The following is a 23,579-nucleotide window of genomic DNA, read 5'->3' as shown; positions in this document are numbered from 1 at the left end:
GGGTGGGATGTCCGTTGTTTCACTGTTGGTTTGGGCGAACTCCTTGATGATGCTGAAGAGTTCCATGCTGTTGTGTGCGTGTGAGGAGATTCTGTCTTGTATAGCTTTCTTTCTGGTGTTTCTGATGAGTTGGTGGTGTGCGGTGGTGGGGGAGGGGGGAGAGCGAGAGAGATGAGAGAGAGCAGAGTGAGGGGGAAAAAACGAGGAAAAGAGAGAGAAAGCACAGAAAGCGAAAGGCACAAAAGAAACAGCACACAAAAGAATAAAAACGAGGACAAAAGAGAAAAGAGGCATAGGGCAGCCTAGCAGAAGAGCAGAGCTCTCCCACTAGACACCAGGGATGAGGCGCAGGCAAAAGCCTGTGGGTGGAGGAGGGCCTCGAACTACTGACAGAGGTCAGAGTTCAAGGAACAGAAGGGCTTCACTTGCCGGTGGAGCTACGCGGTGGCAGAGCAGTTCACTGACCAGGTCAGTGAGATTGTGTTAACATTTTAATTAAGGAAATCTTCCACAATTAAAAGAGAAAAGCATATATGCAATGTTTCATAATTACTATTGAGCTAAAGCTGAAAGGCACAGCAGTGCAAATCGTCAACAACTTATGTAATTATTTTCTGACAGTACAGTTAGTCCCCAAAGAGGGGGCCTATGCGGACAGTGCAAGCAAAAAGCGCAAAATCCAGCATACAAGCAGACAAGGCAGCTTTGGTGAGGAGGTAGGGAAGACGAATTGCTAACAGCCATTTGATAACATATGAAGGTTGTAGATTAAATGCTGCTACCCTCTTCGACTTTAATAGAGAGTAATCTGGCCAGTCTTAATGCTTTTGTCCAGCTGCTTTTGTAGCTGGTAGATGTACTTTCCAAATTTGGCCAGGTCAGATGGCTCCTTCAGGGTGAGCACAGGATTCCTAGCCTCCTTGCAAGTTCTTACACCATGGCTGAAAAAGAGAGGTGTTAACAGAGCGCAACGCACATTAGTCAGTGCCTGGCAGCAGCATAACAGATCATTAAATGCCTCAGTTTTGTATCCACAAAGCCTACAATTGACAATCATGGAAAGGGAGTGCAATTTTGGATTAATCTCCTTGATTCAAAGGACTAACAACAGCCATGATTTGTGTCAAGCAGGCTTTCCCAATCGTGCACTTTAAATATAGCTGTGGCATAAGATGATGCCACAGCCGCTAACAAAGGTGTGCTGTTCAGTCTTGCCAGATCAGTTGTCATAGAGCGTGCTTTTATCTGTCCCTTCAGCACAGATTTGAAGGCGGTGTGAGAAAGCACCAGCTTATTTTATTCTGCCTGGTCTATTTGAAGGGAGTCAAGTTATTTGGTTAAGTACGGCGGTCAAAGGGTTCATTTTTAAGTCAAAGATGGGGTGAAGGGATGATTTCAGTGTGTTGGGTGGAGCCTTGGCAATCCTATAATAGCATTTCAAATAAGAGCCATGTGGACCAACTTCTCTCCTTCCAGGCCAAGTTCCAATATTATCAGACACCTTTATGTATTGAGTCAGCTTGAACACTCTTTTCTAGGCTTTGACTTGAAGTTTTTCTACTGATTTAGTGGGTTGGTCTGTGAAGGCTTCGTGGCCGTAGTTTAGTGCCTGTAGGAAGGATGCCCTGAGTACTCGTTGGATAGGCACTAAGGAGGACTTTCCACTAAATTGTTGAGCTGGCATACTCTTGTAATTATGAGTTCGGCCTTTGCTTTGATATGGCACAGATGAATTTTAGAGTTTCTGTTCACGTTCAGCCACACTCCAAAGCAGTTACATGATTTAGTCCTGCTGATCTTAAGGGGACCCATATTTCAGTGATAATTCAGTTTTTATGGCATCCCCCGAAAGTTATTACTTTAGTCTTACATGCAGTTGCCTTCAACTTTTTTGCCACGTTATAATCATGGAGGGCAGTTAGCTCTTTTAGGAACCCAATTCTTGAGTGATCCAGCAAAACAATATCATCTGCATATTGAAGCAGCGTGATTTTGAGATTCCTGATTTTTGGCAGAATCAAGTTGGCGCGACTTAAGGCCAGGGACATGTCTGTTGTGTACAAGTTAAATAGGAGTGGGGCAAGGACACACCCTTGCTTTAGACCCCAATAGCTGTGGGAATGTTCCTGCTAACAGCAGTTTGTGACAACTTTACCCTCACCCAGGTTGATGTGTAGAGTGAGACTATCTCCCTTAACCGATTATTCGGTATGCCCCAGCCTTTTAGCTTCCTCCATTAATAATTTCTATCCACTGCATTGAAAGCGGCAGAATAGTCCACAAAGCAGGCATAAAGAGGAGGTGACTTCTTATTGGATGCCTGATGTATTAGGTGGGAGAGGGCCACTATTATCTGTAGGCGACTATCCCGTTGGCTTTCACTCAATTTTCCAACTGTTTTAGAAGGATGGAAGCAAAAACCTTAGCTTCTATGTCGAACGGCTATGAGGTGGTAATTAGCTAGGTTCTGCCTATCCCCTTTCTTATTTATTGGGTGTAGGATAGAGCCCTTCCATCCATTGGGTACCTCCTGAGTCTCTAGACATGTGCAGTACATTGTTGAAAGAATCGTTGATCACAACTCAGTATCATCCTTGAAGATTTGTACCATTGGGGCCTGGGGCCCTGTAGCCCTAATACTAAGCAGGATTGTGGAGATTTCCCTGGTGGTGGGGGCTAGCTTATGTTCCATTTGTATATCTTGCATGCAGGATTTGTCCCAGAAACCGGCAAAGGTGAGATTTCTGGCTACGTATAATGTATTCACGATTTACCCAGTTACGTTCACTGATCGCTTTAGTTCGGAGGCCTTCTTGACTAATCTTATTTTTAATGTACCTCCATAACTCGGCCTGGTTGGGTCTACCCAACAATGAGAAGATGTGAAGCCACTTTTTCTCTACCTGTTTACGTTTTAGGGACCAGATCAATTACTTGTGTTGTCTAAATTGAACCCGCAACTTTAACAGTAGCTCCGATTTGATTAAGGGATTTCTTATATTGTGGCACAACGTCTGCAACCTACGGATTCTCCACTTTCTCTCCATTATGGGGTGCACCTGAGGGGATGATGTGGGGCCTGGGCTCTGGAGGCCACCTTAATGGTTTCTGGCCAGTTCCTCTGCAGATGTTCACCTGCCAGGGACAGCAAAGAGGAGCCACTGGAGGCTTGACCAGATTTTTTGTTTTTTGGAAATGATTGGCCCCCATTTTATCCGCTTAATTAGCTGTAGATTTCCATCACCTTGTGAAGTCCCCAGTGTCTTCTGGGTATCCAGGCAGTTAAAGTGCATATTCAAACTTATGATAAGAGGTAAGTGGTTGCTGGCTTCTTTTTGGTGAAGTTCAAAAGTCTCCACACGCTTGATGACTACATCCGAAGCAAAGATGTAGTCAAGAGTGCTTTTCCCCTGAAAGAGTTTTGGATATTTTTGTGCTGGAAAGTTCTTTTCAAACATATGCTGGATAGATGCGAGGCCATCTTTAGCGAACAGGAATGGAAGCAGCGTAGTTGCTGGGCATACTGGATGGGAGTCCTCCAACCCTGTCCACAGCTACCTGGGGTTAAAGTCTCCGCAGATGATAATGTTATATCTGGTGTGATCACATAGCACTTCATCTAAAGTTTCAACTAACTGAGACATCCTCTCAGCCTTCCCGGGGTCGAAGGAGTTGAAATAAAGGTTGATTAATAAGGACTTTGTCCAGCGGTCTTTAGATTTTAAGCCCTCCAGCGTAATTAATTGTGACATGCCATCCTAGGCAGCAACTTTATTTACTTTTAAGTCCAAGCCTATGTTTAAATGTATTAAAAGACCGCCAGATGGCCTCCCAAAGATGTTTCTTTTTTGATTGAGTCACTTCATGAAACCCGGGGATTGCCAAAGGATTTATTAGCCAAGTTTCTTGGAAGCATAGTACGTGAGCAACCCTAAAAAACTGGTGAACTGAATCATCTTTGTGGAGTCTAGTCAGCCCAGCAACATTCCATGACAAGATTTGTAGCTAACATTTCTTCTCAAGTGCTTGATTGCTAAAGCTGGGAGCAAGTCTGTGAGTTGCTGGATAAGGCAGATGGTAACCATGCCCAATCTGATATGCTATGTGACTTGCCGGGTTCTAAAGCGACTCTCCTGGTTGGATCTGTTGTGCAGAAGTAAGGTCGAGATATAGACATTTTGTTGTTCGATCAGGTTGGTTTAAGATGCCCTACCCCCTTGAGAATTATATAGGAGCAAACCTTCAAGTTTGAGGGTTCATTTTGTTTTGTTAATGGGAAAGGGTATTTGGGCGTCCTTGTTTTAAAAATCTCTATGCCCCACTCCTCCAAGGTCGACTTATTTGCTAAAATTTGATCAGCCAATGTCAGAGTTCTAAATGACAGTACTGTTGATTCTCGATCTTTATTATGTTCTGGTAGTATTTTAATACCGCACTTAAAATATCATCAGGTTTTATTTTGATCGGATTTGGTAGTGCCTTAAAAAAGCGTAGCAAGTTTGACCGATTCAGGATGTTGTGGTTGCCTTCTGTTTGATAGTGCGGTGTAAGTACGAGCTTAGTGAGCATTGTCTTATTCCTCAGTTCATTCGGCGCGTCAAGATTGTTTGTATGAGTGACTTTCGGTTGCTCAGGGATAAACCCCTCTGCACTGTTATGATTGCCTCCAGTGAAGGCTGAAACTTCAAATGTATGTAATCTGGACATTTGGGGTCTAGCTAGAGGGCTAGTTAGCTTGGGTGATATTGACTGGAGGGTATCAGAGTGTTTGCGAGTTGGTATAGAAGTTACTGAAGTATGGTGACCTGGGGGCACACTGAGCTTCGGGGGTACGGTGCCAGTGTTATGTGCATTGGTCTAATCTAACTTGTGGTCTCTCATGGTGCTCAGTGCGAGCTGAGGTTCTGGCAGTTGACACTTTTTGGCTTTCCAAATGCTTCTTGCCAGTCTTCCTATTCTTGAAGATGGAATGTAAGTTAGCTTCATTGTGGTCTACCTTAGTTCCTTTCAGTAATGAATTTGCAGTTGTTCTTTTGCAGCCTTGATCTTCGCCTTTTATAGTCCCTTTTTAGCTCTCTTAGATGGAGCCCTTGACCAGTGCATGTCTGGATTGTTTATATTACCTTAGTATTACAATCAGAGTCTGTTTTTGCTTCCATACTGTGTGGAGTTTCGGTGGAAACTTGTTGCACAGTGACGTGGGCCTCAATATGGGTGTCCTCCCGGGGGTGGGGGGGGGGGGGGGGAGGAATTAGGGTAATTAAATATTTTGTCCTGCTGGGGAGGGGCGAACCCCCATAAGGGTAATTGGCGTTGAGAGTGCGAGTCCTCCCAAGCTTCCTGCAGGTTTAATCGGGCAGTTGCTGCTTGACAATTCCGAAATCATGGAAGTCAATACTTCCGTCAGAGTAGATAATCTGTCAACAATTGGGAGGCATGCACAAGTTGGTGTGCTGCTACTGACTGTGCTGAGGCTGGTGGTAAACCCTCTTTATTCCAGAGCGGTGAGTTTTGCCTCCATCTTAGTAATAGAGGTAGCTAAGGCTTGTATGAGATCCGGTTGCACCTCTAACTTGTCCGATTGCCAGGTGAGGGTGTTTATCGTGGCGACCAGGGTAGCATTAATCAAAGCCAGCAGGTTACTCTGGTTGCAGTCAGGTTGAGGTACTGATAGATCTGTTCTCTGCTGGTCTCTTGAGTAGTCCATATAATTGAGATCCTGGGCAGGATGTGACTGTTCTTGGAAAGGATCTATGCTGTTTTCGTCGCTAGAGTCCACCTCGCCACATTTCACAATAGTGAAGATGGCCTGCGTTTAGGCTTGAGGCCCCATTAGGTCCTCCCTGCAACTGTAAGTCAGGCAAAGAGGCCAGAAGACTAGGAGTGCCAGTCATACTGAAGCTGTCTGTGCCGTTTTGTAGCCGTTCCTCACAATTTGATTTGGGGTCAAGCGAGAGCTCAGCTATTATGCTGTCTGAGAGCCTTTTTGATGGTATTTCTATGATTGTATTATCCCTTGGCTGTATGGCACCATTATTGTTTGCTCAAATAGAATTAGTGATGGTGAATTACTGACCTTCTTGTCACTTGAGATGACTGCAAAATCAGCAGGGAGTTGTCGCGGTGCCAGATCTAAGGGTGCAGTCACCTTCTTCCTAAAAAAGTCCAAGACTGATGTTAGTGTTGGCACGGCTTTTGTTGGTTTGCCATTTTTACAGATTTTACTGGGCTTGTTACCAAGCTCTGTAATAGATGGCCGCACAGACTGGGATCTGCTGCACAGAGAGCACCTTTGGGCTGCTTGTGGGCCTGAGGGGCCATCCTCGAGGTGCTTACGACCCTTAAGTACTGAGCCGTTTGAGGCCATAAAAACGTGGCCCGTGTGATCCCTTGATCTGCTTTTGCCTTTGTGGTGCTGGAAGACCATATGCTGGTAAGGTGCCCTCTCCTCCTTGTCATTGTCTTGAGTCACAGGCGAAAAGATAGTGTGTAGAATTTCCTCCACTCCGCAGGACGTGCACTTGATGTATTTGGGAAGGTTGTTGACTTCTATACTCTATTCTCCAGGCCTTTGGATGCTGCTGTTATTGGACCAGAGGCCACAGACCCACCACGGGTGGGTCGAGATGGTGCTGTAGACATCTGTGGGATAATGTTAGTGGGCATCAGTAAATGAGTGTTCTTTTGCTGGCCTCAATAGGGTGCCTTCAACAGCACAGTTCACAGGTAGTTAGGCAATTGCAAGTGGAGAGATGCCGGTTCTTACAAGAGAAAGAAGGGGTAGAGACCAAGTAAAAGCTGGAGCGAGGCTTGCCAGTCCCCCGCAAGCTTCACCCAGCACTAGCTGGGCTGCTTCTGCGGGGCCCTGGGGCACACTCTTAGCAGGGGGGGGTGGGGGGTAGTGGCTACTGGCTTCAGGAACTCCAAAGTGTTTCCGAAGGCTGCAGGGGGCGCTACGGGAGATGAGGGCACAATACACCCCGTGCGCCACATCACACCTCACTTTGTCCCACAATGCCCTTCCCCAGGGCCCTCGAGATGCCACGCCGCCTCACCTCCCCAGGAGTTGATCAACTCCTGCTCCTGTGTTTGTTACTTTCTCAGCCAGGCAGGAGCCAGCCGCAAGGCCAACGGCAAACTGTGGCGAACTGCTGGCAGCTTGGTAGGGGCACTCAGCTGTCTGCAGGCCTCCGATAGCTCCCTCCCGCAGAGGTCCCCTATGCAGAGGCTCTGGTATTGGTGCTAGTGTCGGTTCGTCTGGCTCCGCTCCACGGCTCACTCTCTTAGCTCCGCCTCCAATATCAAGTGTCTCCAACTCCCGCGCATCACTTCTTCATAATCTGTTGTTAATTTTATTTTTTAAAATACCTCTACAATGCTGCATGGTCCCACTGAAAATAGTTGATAATTTAAGCAAATTCCCAACTGAAGTGATGTCCTAGCATGTTAAGGACGGTGGTTTATGATCCCCAGTAACAGAAAGATTTCTTCACACTCCAAAGTGATCATCTGTGAGGTCTACCACCAGAGGATGTAGAGAAACCTCTTTGATTGGAACACTGACACGAAGTCTCAAATTCACAAACCCCAAAATGCAAAGTCAAGAACCCATATGTTCTTTGCAGTGTGCGTTTACAAACTGATTATCTTCATTAGTTTAGCCGCAGCCACAGAGGAAAAGCGGGCCCCATTCGTCACAATGCACAAACTACGCAGTCTAACAATGTCTTTTTAGGGACATGTGCTGTTAAGCGTAATTGTGTTAATGCTAAATGGAGAAGTCTCCGGGGCATCACTAGTTTGCCTATATTTATGTCTGTACAGAAAATCAGTGGATATACTACATCCTCTCTAGTCCCAAACCTCCTTTTCCACACAAGGTGATAATTCTTGTATGTCCTGAAGGTGGTATGCTGCTAATATCATATAGGGGACATCACCCCCCCCCCCCCAATTTCACATATCTGCACTGTACATATGGTATTAGCCCTCTACCTAGTCCCCTTTGCTGTCTGGTTGGCTATGTTGTTGCCCTGTAACACACCATCCATGCCCCCTGTGTGCGCTTGCCATTTTACCCGTGCTTTATTCTCCCCTCTTCGCAGTCCTAATATTAGTTTTTGTAGGAGGGGGTCATGAGCTACTGGGGCACCATCACTCTTCTGAAAACCTCTTCTCTGCCACCTTGTTATTCCAGAATGGACAGTAGAGGCTACATATGCTGAGTCAGTTTATATTATAACATCATCTGGCTACACCAATTGTAATGTCTGTACCAGAGCGTGCGATTCTGCTGCTTGGGCCGAGAAACGTGAAGGCTTTGGTAAGTACTGCCTGCATCACATTAGGTAAGGTACCTGTCTGTTCCACTATGGCTGCTCCTGTGTGTCTAATTCCTGTCGCCTGATCTATCATAGAGGATCCATCGGTATATAGTACTCTGTTTCCCTCGATTGGTGTCTCTTGTGCTAGGGCAACATGTTGTTCCTCATGTGTTGCACAATCATGGTCTGTGTCTTTTAAGGGTTCTACCAGAAATTGTGTGGTGCTGACAGAGTGAATACACACAATTTTAATAGCAGCATTGGAGTGCTCTCAGCTTTCTGTAAAACTGCAAAAGAGGCATGTTTGACATACAGTGTGGATGAGCTACCAGCTGTTATTGCTGATGGCGTCTCTACAGCAAAGGCTGCTGCTGCTAGGGACTGCTCACAGGGAAAATGTCCTCTCTGGATGTAAAAGGCCACACCATAAAAAGCATTTTTCAAGTCTATGACCGAAAAATACTTAGCATCCTTGGGTTAGTTTGTAAGGATAACTGAGGAATCAGGAAACACAGGAAATTCCTGCACCACAATCGTGTTACAAAGGTTGGAAATCCTGGACCATCCACAAAGGAATTCCCATTGGCTTTGCACACAGGAAAAAATCGATGTATTACATGGTGAAGAAGAGGGATACAAAACCCCTTGACTAGCCAAGGCTTGTATAATTATGCCTATTCCTTCCTGGACTTCACTAGAGAGACGGTACTCTCTTACTGTAGGTAATTGCACATTATCTTTTAGTTTTATTTTAAACGGTTCTGCACTTAATATCAGTCCTACATCATTCAGATCCAAGGACCATAGCTGGGATGGTACGCCAGCGAGACGGGCATTCACATCCTCTACTGTGGTCCTTGGCAATTCGGGGGGCTGTCTCCACCTGTATTTCTGTGTCTTCTTTGAACACAATCTTCCTGAATCTCAAATCATTATTAAGCAATTTGTCATCTGTTATATCTGGTACTCTTGAACCTGGGAGGGTGAAAATTATAGCTGACCGTCTCCTCTGAGATTGGTCTACTGCTTTCAATAACCCATATTTGCTTGTCATCCTTATGCTTTTCAATGAGAATACTAGGTATTCTGATCTGAACAGACTTTTGGATGGTATCTCTAACCACTTGCCTGTCAATATTGGTTCAGTCATTGTAAAATGTTCTATCCCTGCTTGAATAAGGGACATATTCAATGGGTCCCCCCTTTTATTTATGGGTCCCATATCTCCGGTGCTGTTCTGAGGCTCATGCATTTTAATGGTACCTCAGGAGTAGAACAAAGCAATGATCCATCTGGACAAAATGTTATTGTCGCACTACATTTATGTAACAGGTCACCTCCCAATACAATTGCAGGGGCCTGAGGAGCATATAACAATGATTCAGAAATTATTGTATCCCCAATTTGGACTGGAATGTTACAGGTATATGGTACTGTCATTATTTCACCTGAGAACCCCTGCACAGCCATAGATTTATTTGAAAGCTGCAATCCTCGATCTCTGGTGCATGATTTTGTAGCCCCTTTGTCAATCAAAAACTTGTACTTTTTCCCCAATATACATATTTGGGCTGTTGGTAATTGGAAGTTCTAGATACAACGGGGCACATTAGGGTCTCAGGTCCCGACAGTCAGTGTGTACCTAGAAATGGATTGCCTCCTTGAACAGTCGGACCTCCCATCATTTGTTTGGGAATATATCTTCTCTAGTCAATCCTCTTGTTGGTAGGCACTCGCCTCCCAATCCCATGGTATTCATACCTTCCCCAAATGTCATGAAAGGTAGGGCCAGTCCGTCTCCATCAAAGTGAGTGTCTCCCCTATATCCTCACATTATTGGAGAGGACCCCAATGGTTTATGGGTGGCCCCCAACCTGGGCCCTTGTTGTGTCGAATATGGGGGACAAGTAATATAACATGACATGGAATCCTGCACCTGAGTGTTATTCATCTTGTAAAGGTGTGTAAAACTTGATGTGACTGTCTGTGACTGCGATTCAAATTCTCTGTTGCGGTCATCAAATTTTAAAGTGAATGTGGCATTAACATGTCATGTATATTTCTTCAATTATCCATCATCCTCCTCTTGATCAGACCCCTGTTTTGTGTGCTGTCTGGTTTTTACAGAAAGGTTGTCCAACACTACTCGCGCTGTCTCGCATGAAAGGCGTGGGGGAAGAAATGTTTCTTCTATAGTAAACCTCGGGGGCCCTGCTTCCTCCCCTAAAATGTGCATGCCCACTACTGCTTTCTTCAATAGGCGCTTTATCTCCTTATATAGGTTTTTACACCTTTTATGTGTCCAGATAAGGGGGAGGTGCTGTAGGAGGAGGGGACCATGAATCTTCCGACCTCTGTTCCACTTGATCAGGCTCAAATTCCTGCCTCGTATTTAAAGTCACAATCCGTTTCCTTAATTTTCTACTCTTGTAGGATTCATAAAGGTATATTTGTAAGTGACTAAGTGTCACTGAATCAAATGTTTCCTCCTTTGGCCGCCATGGGTGTGAACTGTTACGTGTACCCTGAAAGTATTCCTCACAGTTTTTAGCAATTCTCTTTGAGTCCTCTATGAATACTTTTGACACATGTTGTAAAGAAGAAGACATTGTGATTATTTGTCTCAAAAACTATATGTACTAAATACATTAAATATTCATTCACTTATAATACAACATATTTTCACTACGGCCACCACTGCTAGCGGCACTTCATTCCTGCCGAACCGCAATGTCTTGAAATGGTTTACTTTCTACTGTTAAACTTAATGCAGACACTTGATGTTTCTGATCAAAACAAGTATGACTAGACTTGTAGTTGGCCTCACAATCCGTACCTTTTGTACCTTCTAAGTCCCTCAAGAGGCAAGGGAAAATAAGGGCAATTATAATTCTTCTGAGATCGCCCTGGGCTCACCTGTCTATCTGTGCCTTGGGTTCCTGCACCCCCTCTCTAGTGGCAGATTTTGCATAAACACTGACATCTGCTCACCTATGTGCGTGCTGATCACTGGATGGAGATGACAGTAGGGCCCCCCCGGCCCAGAGGGTCCAACCGCTGGAGCTCTCTTCCCTGGCTTCGCCAGTGTCAACTCTGGACTATTTTCATCCCTATGCCCTTAAAAATTATCATAGCCTTCTGTCTTGGGTTCTCGCAATAAACTTAATTTAACGGCCGAGAGGACCACTGTAGTGCTGCATGCAAAGTCACGTACAAGGAAGAGTCTCAAAGATAATCTGACTGAATCCAGTATTTATACACTTCAGCAGGTATTGAGTACAATAGCTGGTGCATATGTTACAACCTGGCAAGCACATCTATTAGTCATGTGAGTTCTCTCTCAGCCTCTATCTTTTTTGTAAGTGACACCCTACACTCCCTGGGCTGGGGGTGTTCTACTTGTTCTAGATAAGATAAACCATTCTATTTCTTGGAACTCTTTGTGTTACTTCTCTGCCTATGCCTTGTGTCTAGCTATGTTCTGAAACTCAGGGCCTAGCACTTACTTTGTAGGTTTTTCCTCTGCAGGCTCACTTGGTTGAGTGGCACAAAATGGAGTCTGTCTACAAGACGGAGTTAAGGTTTTGTTTCCTATCGTCAGAGGCGCAGGTCCAGAAGACCAAGCTCGCCCTCAACAAGGTCCATTTTTAGGGCATCTAGTTTCACCTGGCTCCTCTTGCCCACCCTCACCAAAGACACCAGTAGACTATTCAGTTCTGAAAACACATTCTCGGGGAGATCACAAAAGGAGTTCTGCATCATATATAGACAACATGGAGGCAATACCATCTTACTTTAGGTTACTATGCTCATCACCGAGACGGGAAGTGTGTTCCTGAACCTCAAGTACTCACGCAGCCCGGCCAGCACTTGACTCATGTTCAGGTCATGTTGAGGTACTTCCTCAGGAACAATTTGCATTCCTAGATACCGGAACTTCTCCAGTTCTCCAAACACTAGGAGCTGCTCCCTGGGGAGTCTCACCGGCCCTGCCAAGGAAACATCACTGTCTGAAGGTGGTTGATTCTCAGCCCCAAGGCGCTTGCAAAGTCATCCAGCAGTGTCATCAGCTTATGGCTTTGTCCATGGCCCCAAGTCTTCCACCCCCGCTGCAAGTTCGGCAATTTGTCCTTAGCCTGAGGCAGCTCTTTTTCCAAGCAGCGTCTAGTACCACACACCCAGGAGAGGCTCTCTCCTCTTATTACCACTTTCAAGGAGCCGCTGCAGGGTGGAGTGCCAATTGTTGGCAGAATATCCCTGAAGCACGTGTTTTGTCTCTTCCCAGTGCCTCAGGGTGGAGATGCCACAAGAGGATCCTAGGGCGCGAGCGACCTACTCCATACTCTATCAACAGCGGTGCACGGTCTGCTAAGAAATTCACCAAATATTGGGATCCAATCATGCAGTCCCGCTTTCATTGGTTTCCAAAAATCTGTCCAATCAACTATACACACAATGAGCGGGGGTGAAGCAGGAGAACTTCTGCATCCCAGGGTGAAGTACGTGCCACACATCCTTACAGGCTAACCTCTCCATCAATTTCCACAGGCCAGCCATTATGCGGGGCTTCATCCCTTCTCGGGCGAGGAGAATCGGTTTCAATGCATAATAATAATGGCGCTGCGCTACAACGTTGTGGACATATGGTCCTTACCCATCTGTAAGGTGGGACGGATGGCTTTATACTCGGTCTTTTTTTCCTACGTGCAGGCCATAGTCACTAGGTAAATTTGGGGCAGTAAACTAGCAAGGGTCTCATAAAAGTACACTGTGACTATATGTGATGCGGCTGGGAGGTCCATGCTTTAAGCCTTTACTACTCGACAGTGCAGGTGATCGTATTAGAGACTGGTTGTTCAGGGATAGGGAAGACCCGGCATTGCACCTTGAAATCAACACCTCAGAACAGCATGGCACCTTACACTTCCTATAAAGCTGCCCCCCACCCCGCCTCCTCCCTTCTCCCCCTCATATATCTCATTTTCCCTTGCTATGCTATGCTGGTATGAGGCACTGAAGCACAATAACTGGCTGGGCAAAGGAACACATTTGACTTTTCTATGGTATGGGACTCAGTTGCGTCAGGTCACAAGACGGGGGATCTCATTGAGATATCTCACTAGTGAGGTGTAATAAAATTACTGTATAAAATCTGTTGAGCAACTTGCACAACCTACCCTGATCCCAGTTTTTCAGATACCTCCAGCTCCACCACACCCTCTGTGAACATAATGAGGATCTGAAGAATATCCCTGAGTTTAACTCTCTGGAGGCCAAATTAGTGCTTGAACCCCTGGGATGCAAGGGCATTTCTAGACTGTATATGTCCCTACTCTAACTTCACATGTGGGCAAGACAAGGGCAGTTTGAGAGCAAACCCCAGGTGAGCTGGATGACAAGGATTGCCAGGAGGCAGAGGGGCAGAGCCAAGATGGCGGCCTAGTAAGCTGCACTGTTTGGAGCTCCGTGGCCCTCAGCAACAGCAGCAATAATCCTGCCTCTCTGTCTCTTGTGGCAAATACACCAGCGGAGGCCCCCCTAATTCTGGCGGAACAGATGGAAGGGATTGCTCCCCCTGTCCGGAGAACTTACCGCGTCTGCGGTGCTGTATCTGCCGCCGATCGGCCCTGGCGGCTCCTGGGGAATTGGACGTGGTGGAGATCAAGGCATGCCTGCGACCGTAAGGCCCTTCGCTGGGCATCAGCCGGAGGTGCCATGGGACATGTCCGACCCTGGAGAGGAGTGGGGTCTGCAGAGACTCTAGCAGCCGAATATGGAGATGCAGCGCACAGGGTTGAGGGGGAGAACCGGTAGACGCACGGAGGATCTGGTTCCTTAACTTCCCACGTGTTAAAGACTGAGAGAGGTTTTCTCATGGCCCCACGGACCCTGGCCCACCCTGACAGCCTGGGGCCCACCTGGTGGGACAGAGAACTGGTGAGGCTGCTAGCCTTGGAACTAGATCTGGCCCCCTCCCATGCCCCGGGGGTGACACTGGAGCCTTGCAGCAGTACCCCCCAATAGCCTGAATCTTTCTAACCCAGAGAATATCCCTCAGAGGGGAACCTACACCTGGGCTGCGTAAGACGAGGTACCCCTGTCTTGTTCTGCAGCCTTTTCTCTCCTCCAGATGGTGCCTTGTACATTCAGGCCTAGGCTGGGAGAAGTGCTGGACACTTATGCTCCTCGTCGCCTACCTGATATCGGCCATGCCAATGCTCCTGGGGCCACACCTCCCCCAGCATAGTACAACACCAATCTGGCCCCCACCGGATGTGCATTTCTCTTGATCTGCTGTGCCCGCACCTCGCTCAAACTGCTCCCACTTGTTGTTTGCCACAACTACTGCTAACACAGCATACAACATGTAGAACTTGTGTTCAAAGAGGAGCTACACTCTAGTCTGGGTCCCCGAGTGCATACAATGCACAGTGAAAGTGAGGACACTTTCTTACAACAATGGCCCCTTTCCATTGTGTTTTTGCGGGCATTTAAGACTCAGTATCTCTCCCGCAGCCCGGCTGGACAAGGCTGTGCCAGCAGTCCCTGGTACCACTTGCAACCTACCTGATGGAGGCTCCCGGTGCTGTACCTGAGGGTCACTTGAGAAGAAGCTAGCTGCACACTCCAGTAGACATTAAATCCACTCTGGAACCAAAAATTGGTGCTCCCAGAATAGACATGGGTCTGCTACATAAAGACCATAAAAACCTGAAAGACCAAGTTGAAAATGTGGAGTCCAACTTGGCTTTCATGAGACCTACAGTCTCCGACACCACTGCCCACATCAAAGCCTTGCAGGAAGAGGTAGACTTTCTTCGGAAATGTGTAGAAGACCAGGAAGGTAGATCTCAGCGAAAGGATGTTCGACTAGTGGGCCTTCCGGAGGGAAGCGAGGGCCCCAGCATGGAACTCTATCTCGAAGAATGGTTTGCAAAGACGATCCTAAAAGGTAAACAGTTGACCTTTTTCTCTGTGGAGTGAGCCATAGGGTTCCGAGCCAATTCCCCCACCCCCTACTCAGGTGCCCCTCCGCGGCCAATAGTCACCCGCCTTTTCCAATATAGAGACAGAGATCACATCCTACAGGTCACCCGGACGAGAGGCCCCTGTCTGGTAGACAACGCCCAAGTCAATATCTACCCTGACTTCACCATGGAAGTGCAGCGGAAGGAATCCTCTTTTCTTGAGGTAAAGCGATCCCTTTGTGAACATGACATCAAATATGCCTTCCGACCACTCTTTGGATTACCCACAATGGCATCTCTCACTTTTGCGTGACACCAGACGCGGCGTAGGCTTGGTTGGAAGATAGGAGCATCAGTACCTCACATCAGACGACACTAGAATATCCTTCCCAATGGAAAAGCTATAAACTACACCATCCTTGTGGACCGTGCCCAGTTGGCCCTTCGAGGGAGCAGGCAGCCAAGGAAAGAGCACGGGCGGTTGCAGGGGGTGGAAATCAGAGTGCCGACTCCCACATCTCCTGTTCCAGAGTCAAGCAGCCCTGATGTGGGTACACCGGTCATTCCTCGTTTGTTGCTGGATTCATTGCTTTGGGTAGGGGGGTGAAGAACGACTGGTCACCCCGCAGACAGAGGAGGAGGTGTTATGAACACAATGGATCTTTAGAACCAGCAATATGTTTGTTTCTCCTTGGAGACCATGAAATGAGTAGGCTGGGAGATCTGGCCCAACAGTGTTGTGTCTGGGGATCAGAAGAACTTCCTCTCTTGTGTGCCACCAATACCCTGTTGGCGTTACCTGTCCCCTCAAACTTAACGATACACTCTTGACTGGTTCAGTGTCTCACGTTATACCATTGTAGTGCTGATGGCGGGACACCTGTTGGTGTGCTGACCTGGGATGAGGTGTTCTAGATTCAACGTGAGCTCACCGTTTGAGTTGTTATTCATGCTTAATTTGTTTCTGTTTGTTTACTTAGCACAATGTAAAAATGGCATGTGGGTCATAAGATGGGGGTTTGAATGGGGCTGGAGGGGCGGGGCAGGTTAGGGGTTGTCATTCATTACCATATGCAGGACACTATGGCCCTCCTTACAACCCTGGCGGTTGGTGATAAAGCGGCGGTAATATCGTCAACAGACTGGCGGTAACCAAAATAAAATCATGACCACGGCGGAAACCGCCCAGACAGACAGACCGTTTAACATACCAACTGCCATGGCGGTAGCAACAAGCACCACGGCGGTAACCGCCAACAGCCAGGCAGAAGACCATGTGCCCACCGTATCACAACAGGCCTATCCGCCACCTTTTCCGGGGCGGTACGAATGACATCAAAAGCACGGCGGAACCAGTACACAGAAGGCAAACGACTCACCTCTGGAGACTCAAGGAAGAACCACAACGCCATGGAGCCCGAGTTGCACATCGTTCCCATGCTGCTATACCTCTATGTGTATCACTAGCACCAATGCCGGCGAAGACGACGACAGTGAGTACAGCCGCCTACCACACAAGGGAGGTAGGGGGAGGAAAAAGAGAGTGATACACACACGTAACACACCTCCCCCTACCGCCCACACCATACACACAAGCAGATGCAGTAACATCACATATCCACCCCGTACCCCTTAGGAATAATGCAAGGACAAAATGAAGCGATTCAAGTGAGTGTAATAAGATCAAATTGTAGAAAATCGAGATAAAAAATACAAACAGTACATACAGATATATACAAATGGAGGGACACTTCCCAGTCCGTAATGTCCGTGGGCCACAGGGCCACATCACAGAGGCCAAGGAACCAACTCACTCCTGCAACACATGGAGAGAACACTGCAGGGGCATAAGGTTGAAAATACACAGGCACCTCAGGGAGACAGGGAACTGGGGGGCACCTCAGTCGGAAGATGGTACAACACCACTGGTCCTGGAGGGGGCAACATGCCCTGTGCGATGTCTTGGGGAGTGCAAAGCCACAGTCTCTCTAGTGGGTGGTTTGCCCACTGCTTGGTCCTGGGGAGTGCAAAGCCACAGTCTCAAGTGGGTGGTTTGCCCACTGCTTGGTCCTGGGGAGTGCAACGCCACAGTCTAAAGTGGGTGGTTTGACCACTGCTTGGTCCTGGGAGTGCAAAGCCACAGTCTCTCTAGTGGGTGGTTTGCCCACTGCTTGGTCCTGGGGAGTGCAAAGCCACAGTCTCTCTAGTGGGTGGTTTGCCCACTTCTTGGTCCTGGGGAGTGCAAAGCCACAGTATCTCTAGTGGGTGGTTTGCCCACTGTTTGGTCCTGGGGAGTGAAAAGCCACACAGTCTCTCAAGTGGGTGGTTTGTCCACTGCTTGGTCCTGGGAAATGCAAAGCCACAGTCTCACAAGTGGGTGGTTTGCCCACTGCTTGGTCCTGGGGAGTGCATAGCCACAGTCTCACAAGTGGATGGCCTCTCCACTGGTTCTGGAGGGGGCCTTGTGCCCAGTTTGCTTCATCCTGGCAAGGATGGTGTGAGTGGATGGCTTCTTCACTGCTTCCGGAGGGGGCCGTGTGCCCAGTGTGCTTCATCCTGGCAAGGATGGGGGGAGTGGATGTCTTCTCCACTGATTCCGGAGCGGGCCTTGTGCCCAGTGTACTTTATCCTGGCAAGGATGGGGTGAGTAGATGTCTTCTCCACTGCTTCTGGAGGGGGCCTTGTGCTCAGTGATGCAGCACTTGGTGTGTGCAAGGTCACAGTCTCTCACCTGTGAGTCACACAAACAGGATTTGCAGGTTCCAGGACGCACGACAGCCCATGTAGGCAGGACTACACAGTGCCTGCCAGCGGTGACGGCTGCTCAGTGGTGGCTGGGGCAGTGCTGGTGTCTGGGATGCCAGTGGTGGGGGGATGTTCCATCCCTTCTCCTGCAGCCTGGTCAGGCTGTCCACTGGGGCTGCCGCTGCTGGTGGCGGTGCTGGCTGCGGTGTGGGGAGGCTCCAGCCCTTCTCCTGCAGCCTGGTCAGGCTGTCCACTGGGGCTGCTGCTGCTGGAGGCAGTGTGTGGGGGCTCCAGCCCTTCTCCTGCAGCCTGGTCAGGCTGTCCACTGTGGCTGCCGCTGCTGGTGGGGGTGCTGGCGGCGGTGTGGGGAGGTTCCAGCCCTTCTCCTGCAGCCTGGTCAGGCTGAAGCGCCATGGTTGGTGTTGGGGTTTCAGGATCAGTACCAGCACCAGGCCTCCTGTCCTTCCTGCCTGAAGGTGCAGGTCCCTTGCCCTTCCCCTTTGCCGCTGGTGGTGTAGCCTCCTTGCCCTTCCCCTTTACCGCTGGTGGTGCAGCCTCCTTGCCCTTCCCCTTCGCCGCTGGTGGTGCAGCCTCCTTGCCCTTCCCCTTAGCTGTCGGTGGTGCAGCCTCTGTGCCATTCCCCTTCACTGCTGGTCGTGCAGCCTCCTTACCCTTCCGCATCGCAGCTGGTGGTGTAGCTGCAGACACTGCTGTGGCCGTGGACTGGGTGGCCGAGGTGCGTGCCTGGGTTTTTACCACCCTGGCTTGACGTAAGGGATGAGGGGAGGGGTAGGGAAGAGGTCAAAGGTGGATAGGAAAACCTTCTTAGGGACAGTGGGGCGGGAAGATGGAGATGGTTTGAGAGTGGAGGAAGAGGTAGTGGTTGTAAGAGGTGTCAGTCTGCTGTGTTTGGGTGCTGGTGCATGTGCTGGATGCTGTTGTGAGGTGGATGGCTTTTGGGTGCTTGCGTTTGTGTTCTTTGGGAGGAGGGGGCACAGACACAGTAGGAGAGAACACAGGGGACGTGTGCATGGATGTGGGGGTGGTGACTGCCAGTGAGGGGCGTGTACTGATAGGTGTGCTGGTGATGGAGGTAGTAGATGAGGATGTAGTGCATGCAGGTGTCAGTGGAGATGCTTCTGGGATGGAGGTGTACGACGAGGAGGAGGGGGTCACAGTGGAGGCAGTGGATGTTGGCATGTCTGCATCTGGATGGTGTTTGTGTGAGTACCTGTGGGATGATGTGTGGTGCTTGTGTTTGCCTGAGCCAATCCTGTATGTTGTCATGGGTGCATGCTGGTCTGTAAATGTGCTTGGGATAGGTTGGGGTTGTGGGGAATGGGACTGGGTAGTGGAAGTTGGAGGGGGGAGGGTAGAGACAGGGACAATGGCTGCCATCAGAGAGGAGGCCAGAGCCTGGATTGATCTCTGTTGGGCCGCCATGCCAGAGTGAATGCCCTCCAGGAATGCATTTGTTTGTTGTAAATGGTCTGCCAGCCCCTGGATAGCATTCACTATGGTTGACTGCCCAGCAGAGATGGATCGCAGGAGGTCAATAGCCTCCTCACTCAGGGCAGTGGGGCTGACTGGGGCAGAGTCTGAGGTGCCTGGGGCGAAGGAGATGCCCACCCTCCTGGGTGAGCGGGCACGGGAACTATGCTGAGGGGCTGCTGGGAGGGCGGTGCTGGTACGGGGGTAGTGGCTGTACTTGTAGTTGGGGGGGCACAGAGGTGCCCGCAGCCACCAGGGAGCTTCCATCGGAGGAGGTATCACTGTCAGTGCTGTCCCCTCCTGTGTCTGCCGTGGTGCTCCCCTTGGCCCTCCATCCCACTGGTGCCCTCACCATTGGTGGATCAGCCCCATGGACCCTGTGGGATGCAGCTTCCTCTATCGCCGGTGCCTCTGCTCCTCCGCCAGATGATGCTAATGCACAGAAGGACAGGGTGACAAAAAGGGGGGGAAGAGACAAAAAACACACACACACACACACACGCCCTGCACACTAGGCAGCACACTACCAGTCACAATGCTAGTCACCAGGCCATGGACAGGAATACTTAACGCCAATAGCAGCATACCTGACACCCACAGAACCCTGCCCAGTAGTGGATGCCTACTAGCTTGGTAGGAGGTGGTGTTCATCAGCCCCTGCCCAACATGGGACGTACCCTGCAATGTCCGGCCTGGTCTAGGGGCACCCACAGGCCCACCTCCCCCACCCGGAGACCACCCCACCATGCACAAGTGGTATATTGTGACCCAGTACTCACCCCCCTGTGGCTGCTGCGATGCCCTCAAGCGCCCATCCAGCTCCGGCTAGGCCACCGCCAGTATGCGGGCCATCAGGGGGGTCAGGGTTCGACGGGCACCCCTTCCTCATTGGGAGGCCATCCCCAGCTGGACCTCCGCCGTCTTCCTTGCCCAGAGTCTCGGGTCCTCCCACTGTTTGCAACAGTAGGTGCTCTGCCTGCCATAAACCCCCAGGGTCTGAACGTCCTTGACGATGGCACACCATATACCCTTTTTCTGATGGGCGCTGACCTACAGGAAAAAAAAGACATAGAAAAAGGTATCAGTCATACCGTCCGGCCTGTGGCACTCATGGCCCACCTTTGCCCTCCCATCCCCTTATGCACAGAAATTGCCCACCACACATGCAGCACGCTGCCCAGAACTCTTCCACCAACCCCCTCTACACGAGGCCCTCACACACAGCACTCCATGCATCCATGCCCCTTGCATCGTGCTCACAGTGTACTCACCTGTTGCTCTGGAGGCCATACAGCATTTGGTACTGGGGTAGGACCCCATCCTCCAGTCCTTCCAACTCCGCAGCGTTAAAGGCAGGGGCCCTTTCCCCAGTGACACGAGCCATCGCTGCTTCCAGACACAGGTCACAGCAGCACCTGCAGTGTAGGTCCTCTCCTGTTGAAGGTCAGGTAGCAAGTGAGTGAACAGATAGAAAATTGTGCTGACGTCCGCCGGCGGTCATCACCATTGGCCACTGTAACCCATAGGGCCCAATGACAACCAATGAGGAGTTGCACGGCGGTACTCACCCTCCTTCCGCAACGGCGCACAACGTCAGCTGCATTACCTCATTTCCACATGTCCACCCACACAGGACAGGCAGACGCCATTTCAGGGGGGGGGGGGGAAGGCCATGGCACCTGACTGCGTCACAGTTTACATAGCCACCATTTGGGCCTATCCAACGACTTACTGTTACAGTCACAACATGCCATGCAGTGTAGTGTTATTGAATCTGTAATACTGACCAGCTGCTCCCCATTTTGCCTCCTAGGTTACAACCACTGCGGATGAATAGGAGATGGAGACATACCCCTGTGTACAGACCCCTGGTGGACAGGCACATTATACTCACCTAAAGACTGGACAGGGCCACAATCACAGAGCTGTGTGCCCAATTGGAGCCTGATCTGATATCTGATATCCGTCAGCCCACTGGGATCCCCCTTCTAGTGCAAGTCCTATTTGTGCTCCATTTCTTGGCAACTGGCTCCTTCCAAGTGACAGTGGGCTTGGCAGCAGGAATGTCTCAGGCAATGTTCTTAATTGTGCTGACCAGAGTGTTGGCCGCCCTGATGAAACACTTGCCCAGCTACATTGTTTTCCCCCAGGTGGAGGAATTGGCCACAGTGAAAGCTGAATTCTATGCAATGGGACATATCCCCAACATCATTGGGGCTATTGATGGGACACATGTTGCATTTGTTCCCCCCCCCACCTCCCCCGGAGGAATGAACAGGTGTTCAGAAATCGAAAGAGCTTTCACTCTATGAATGTGCAGATGGTGTGCCTGGCGGACCAGTACATCTCCCATGTGAATGCTAAGTATCCTGGGTCTGAGCATGATGCCTTTATCATGAGGAATAGCGGCATCCCAAATGTGATGGCTCAACTCCAGAGACACCGTGTGTGGCTAATAGGTGGGACCATGTTTCCCACCCAGTATATGTTGGTGTATGGTTATGGTGTATGCCCTAAGGGTTAGTGTTTGGCTAACAGGTATCCCTCGATATTTGCAGGTGACTCTGGTTACCCCAACCTCTCCTGGCTTCTGACCCCTATGAGGAATCCCAGGACAAGGGCAGAGGAACATTACAATGAGGCACATGGGCGTACAAGAAGGATAATAGAAAGGACATTCGGCCTCCTGAAGGCCAGGTTTCGTTGCATCCATATGACAAGTGGATCCCTGTACTACTCACCCAAGAAGGTGTGCCAGATCATCGTGGCATGCTGCATATTGCACAATCTTGATTGAGACGCCAGGTGCCTTTTCTGCAGGAGGATGAGGCTGGAGATGGGCGTGTGGCAGTAGTGGACCCTGTGGACAGTAAAGATGAGGAGGCTGAGGATGAGGACAACAGAACAGCTATTATATGACAGTATTTCCAGTGACACGCAGGTAGGACACTGTAACTTCACTTTGCATTGACAGTGTTGTATTCGACATTGTACATGGCAGTCAGATTCTCCCAATTCGATGGCCACTTACTGTACCCTTTGGCATCTCTATTTTCAGATATCTGTGCCCCACTCTGGCACCTTGTGTGTTGTCTACAGCCAACTACAGGTCAATTATAAGTATACATTACTGTATAGTTGTATTGCAATGTTTAAACCTTGATAAACTAATACATACTTAAATCATTGGTCATACTCCATACCTGTATTTTTTTTCAAGGGTGTTTATTTCAGTGCTAATAACTAGAGGGGTATGTGCAATGGGCTGGGGTGATGATGGAGGAAAGTCCAGGTTAGAGTCCAGTCTATTCGTCTCACAGGTGCATTCTCCAAGGGGGCATAGGAAGGGGAGCAATGGCAGTTCAAGGTGGATAGGGTGATGGAGTGGGACACAAGGGTGACAATCAGGAGAGTCTTATTTCCTGGCGGTGGGCTTGGCAAGTGTATCTGGCTTTTGCCTGGATCGCAGGGACCTTTTGCGGGGTGGTTCTCCTTCTGCGGGGGGCGCGGGGTGTTGGTGGCCTGTTGTTCCTGTGGTGGGGCCTTCTGTCCACTAGCGGCAGAGGAGGTGGAGGGCTGTTCTGTGTCCTGGCTAGTGTCAGGGACCAGCTGGTGTGCCACTGCCTCCCTCATGGTGTTGGCCATTTCTGCCAGCACCCCTGCAATGGTGACCAGGGTGGTGTGAATGTCCTTGAGGTCCTCCCTGATCCCCAGGTACTGTCCCTCCTGCAGCCGCTGGGTCTCCTGCAACTTGTCCATTATCTGGCCCATCGTGTCCTGGGAATGTTGGTATGCTCCCAGGTTGTTGGTGAGTGCCTCCTGGAGAGTGTGTTCCCTAGGCATGTCCTTCCCTTGTCGCACAGCAGTCCTCCCAGTGCCCCTGTTGGCCTGTGCCTCTGTCCCCTGGCCACTACCACTGACCCCAGGTCCCTGATTGTCCTGGGTTTGTGGTGTGCCCTGGGGTCCCTGTAGTGGTGGACACACTGCTGATTGACATGTTCTAGGGGTAGAGGCATGGGCTCGCTGGGTGGGTGCTGTGCTGGTGTTTCCT

The 23,579-nt window shown here is 49.5% G+C and overlaps 1 protein-coding gene across 2 annotated transcripts in view; it reads left to right on the top strand.

Annotated features, from left to right (window-relative positions):
- LOC138248896 (zinc finger protein 850-like) overlaps positions 1-23,579 on the top strand; it is a 44,111-nt gene that overhangs the window by 5,134 nt on the left and 15,398 nt on the right. The window contains exon 2 of one of the 2 annotated variants that reach the window (XM_069202873.1): positions 8,198-8,323. The exons of the other annotated variant lie outside the window; for it this stretch is intronic. The gene's annotated coding sequence lies outside the window, so the exon portion shown is untranslated. The remainder of the gene's footprint in view (positions 1-8,197; positions 8,324-23,579) is intronic. 2 annotated transcript variants of the gene reach the window in all.

The sequence above is a fragment of the Pleurodeles waltl genome, chromosome 8 (assembly GCF_031143425.1).
Source record: "Pleurodeles waltl isolate 20211129_DDA chromosome 8, aPleWal1.hap1.20221129, whole genome shotgun sequence".
In the NCBI taxonomy this organism is placed as follows: domain Eukaryota; kingdom Metazoa; phylum Chordata; class Amphibia; order Caudata; family Salamandridae; genus Pleurodeles; species Pleurodeles waltl.
Note: the sequence above shows the minus strand (reverse complement) of the source record. Positions and strands in the feature narration are given on the sequence as shown.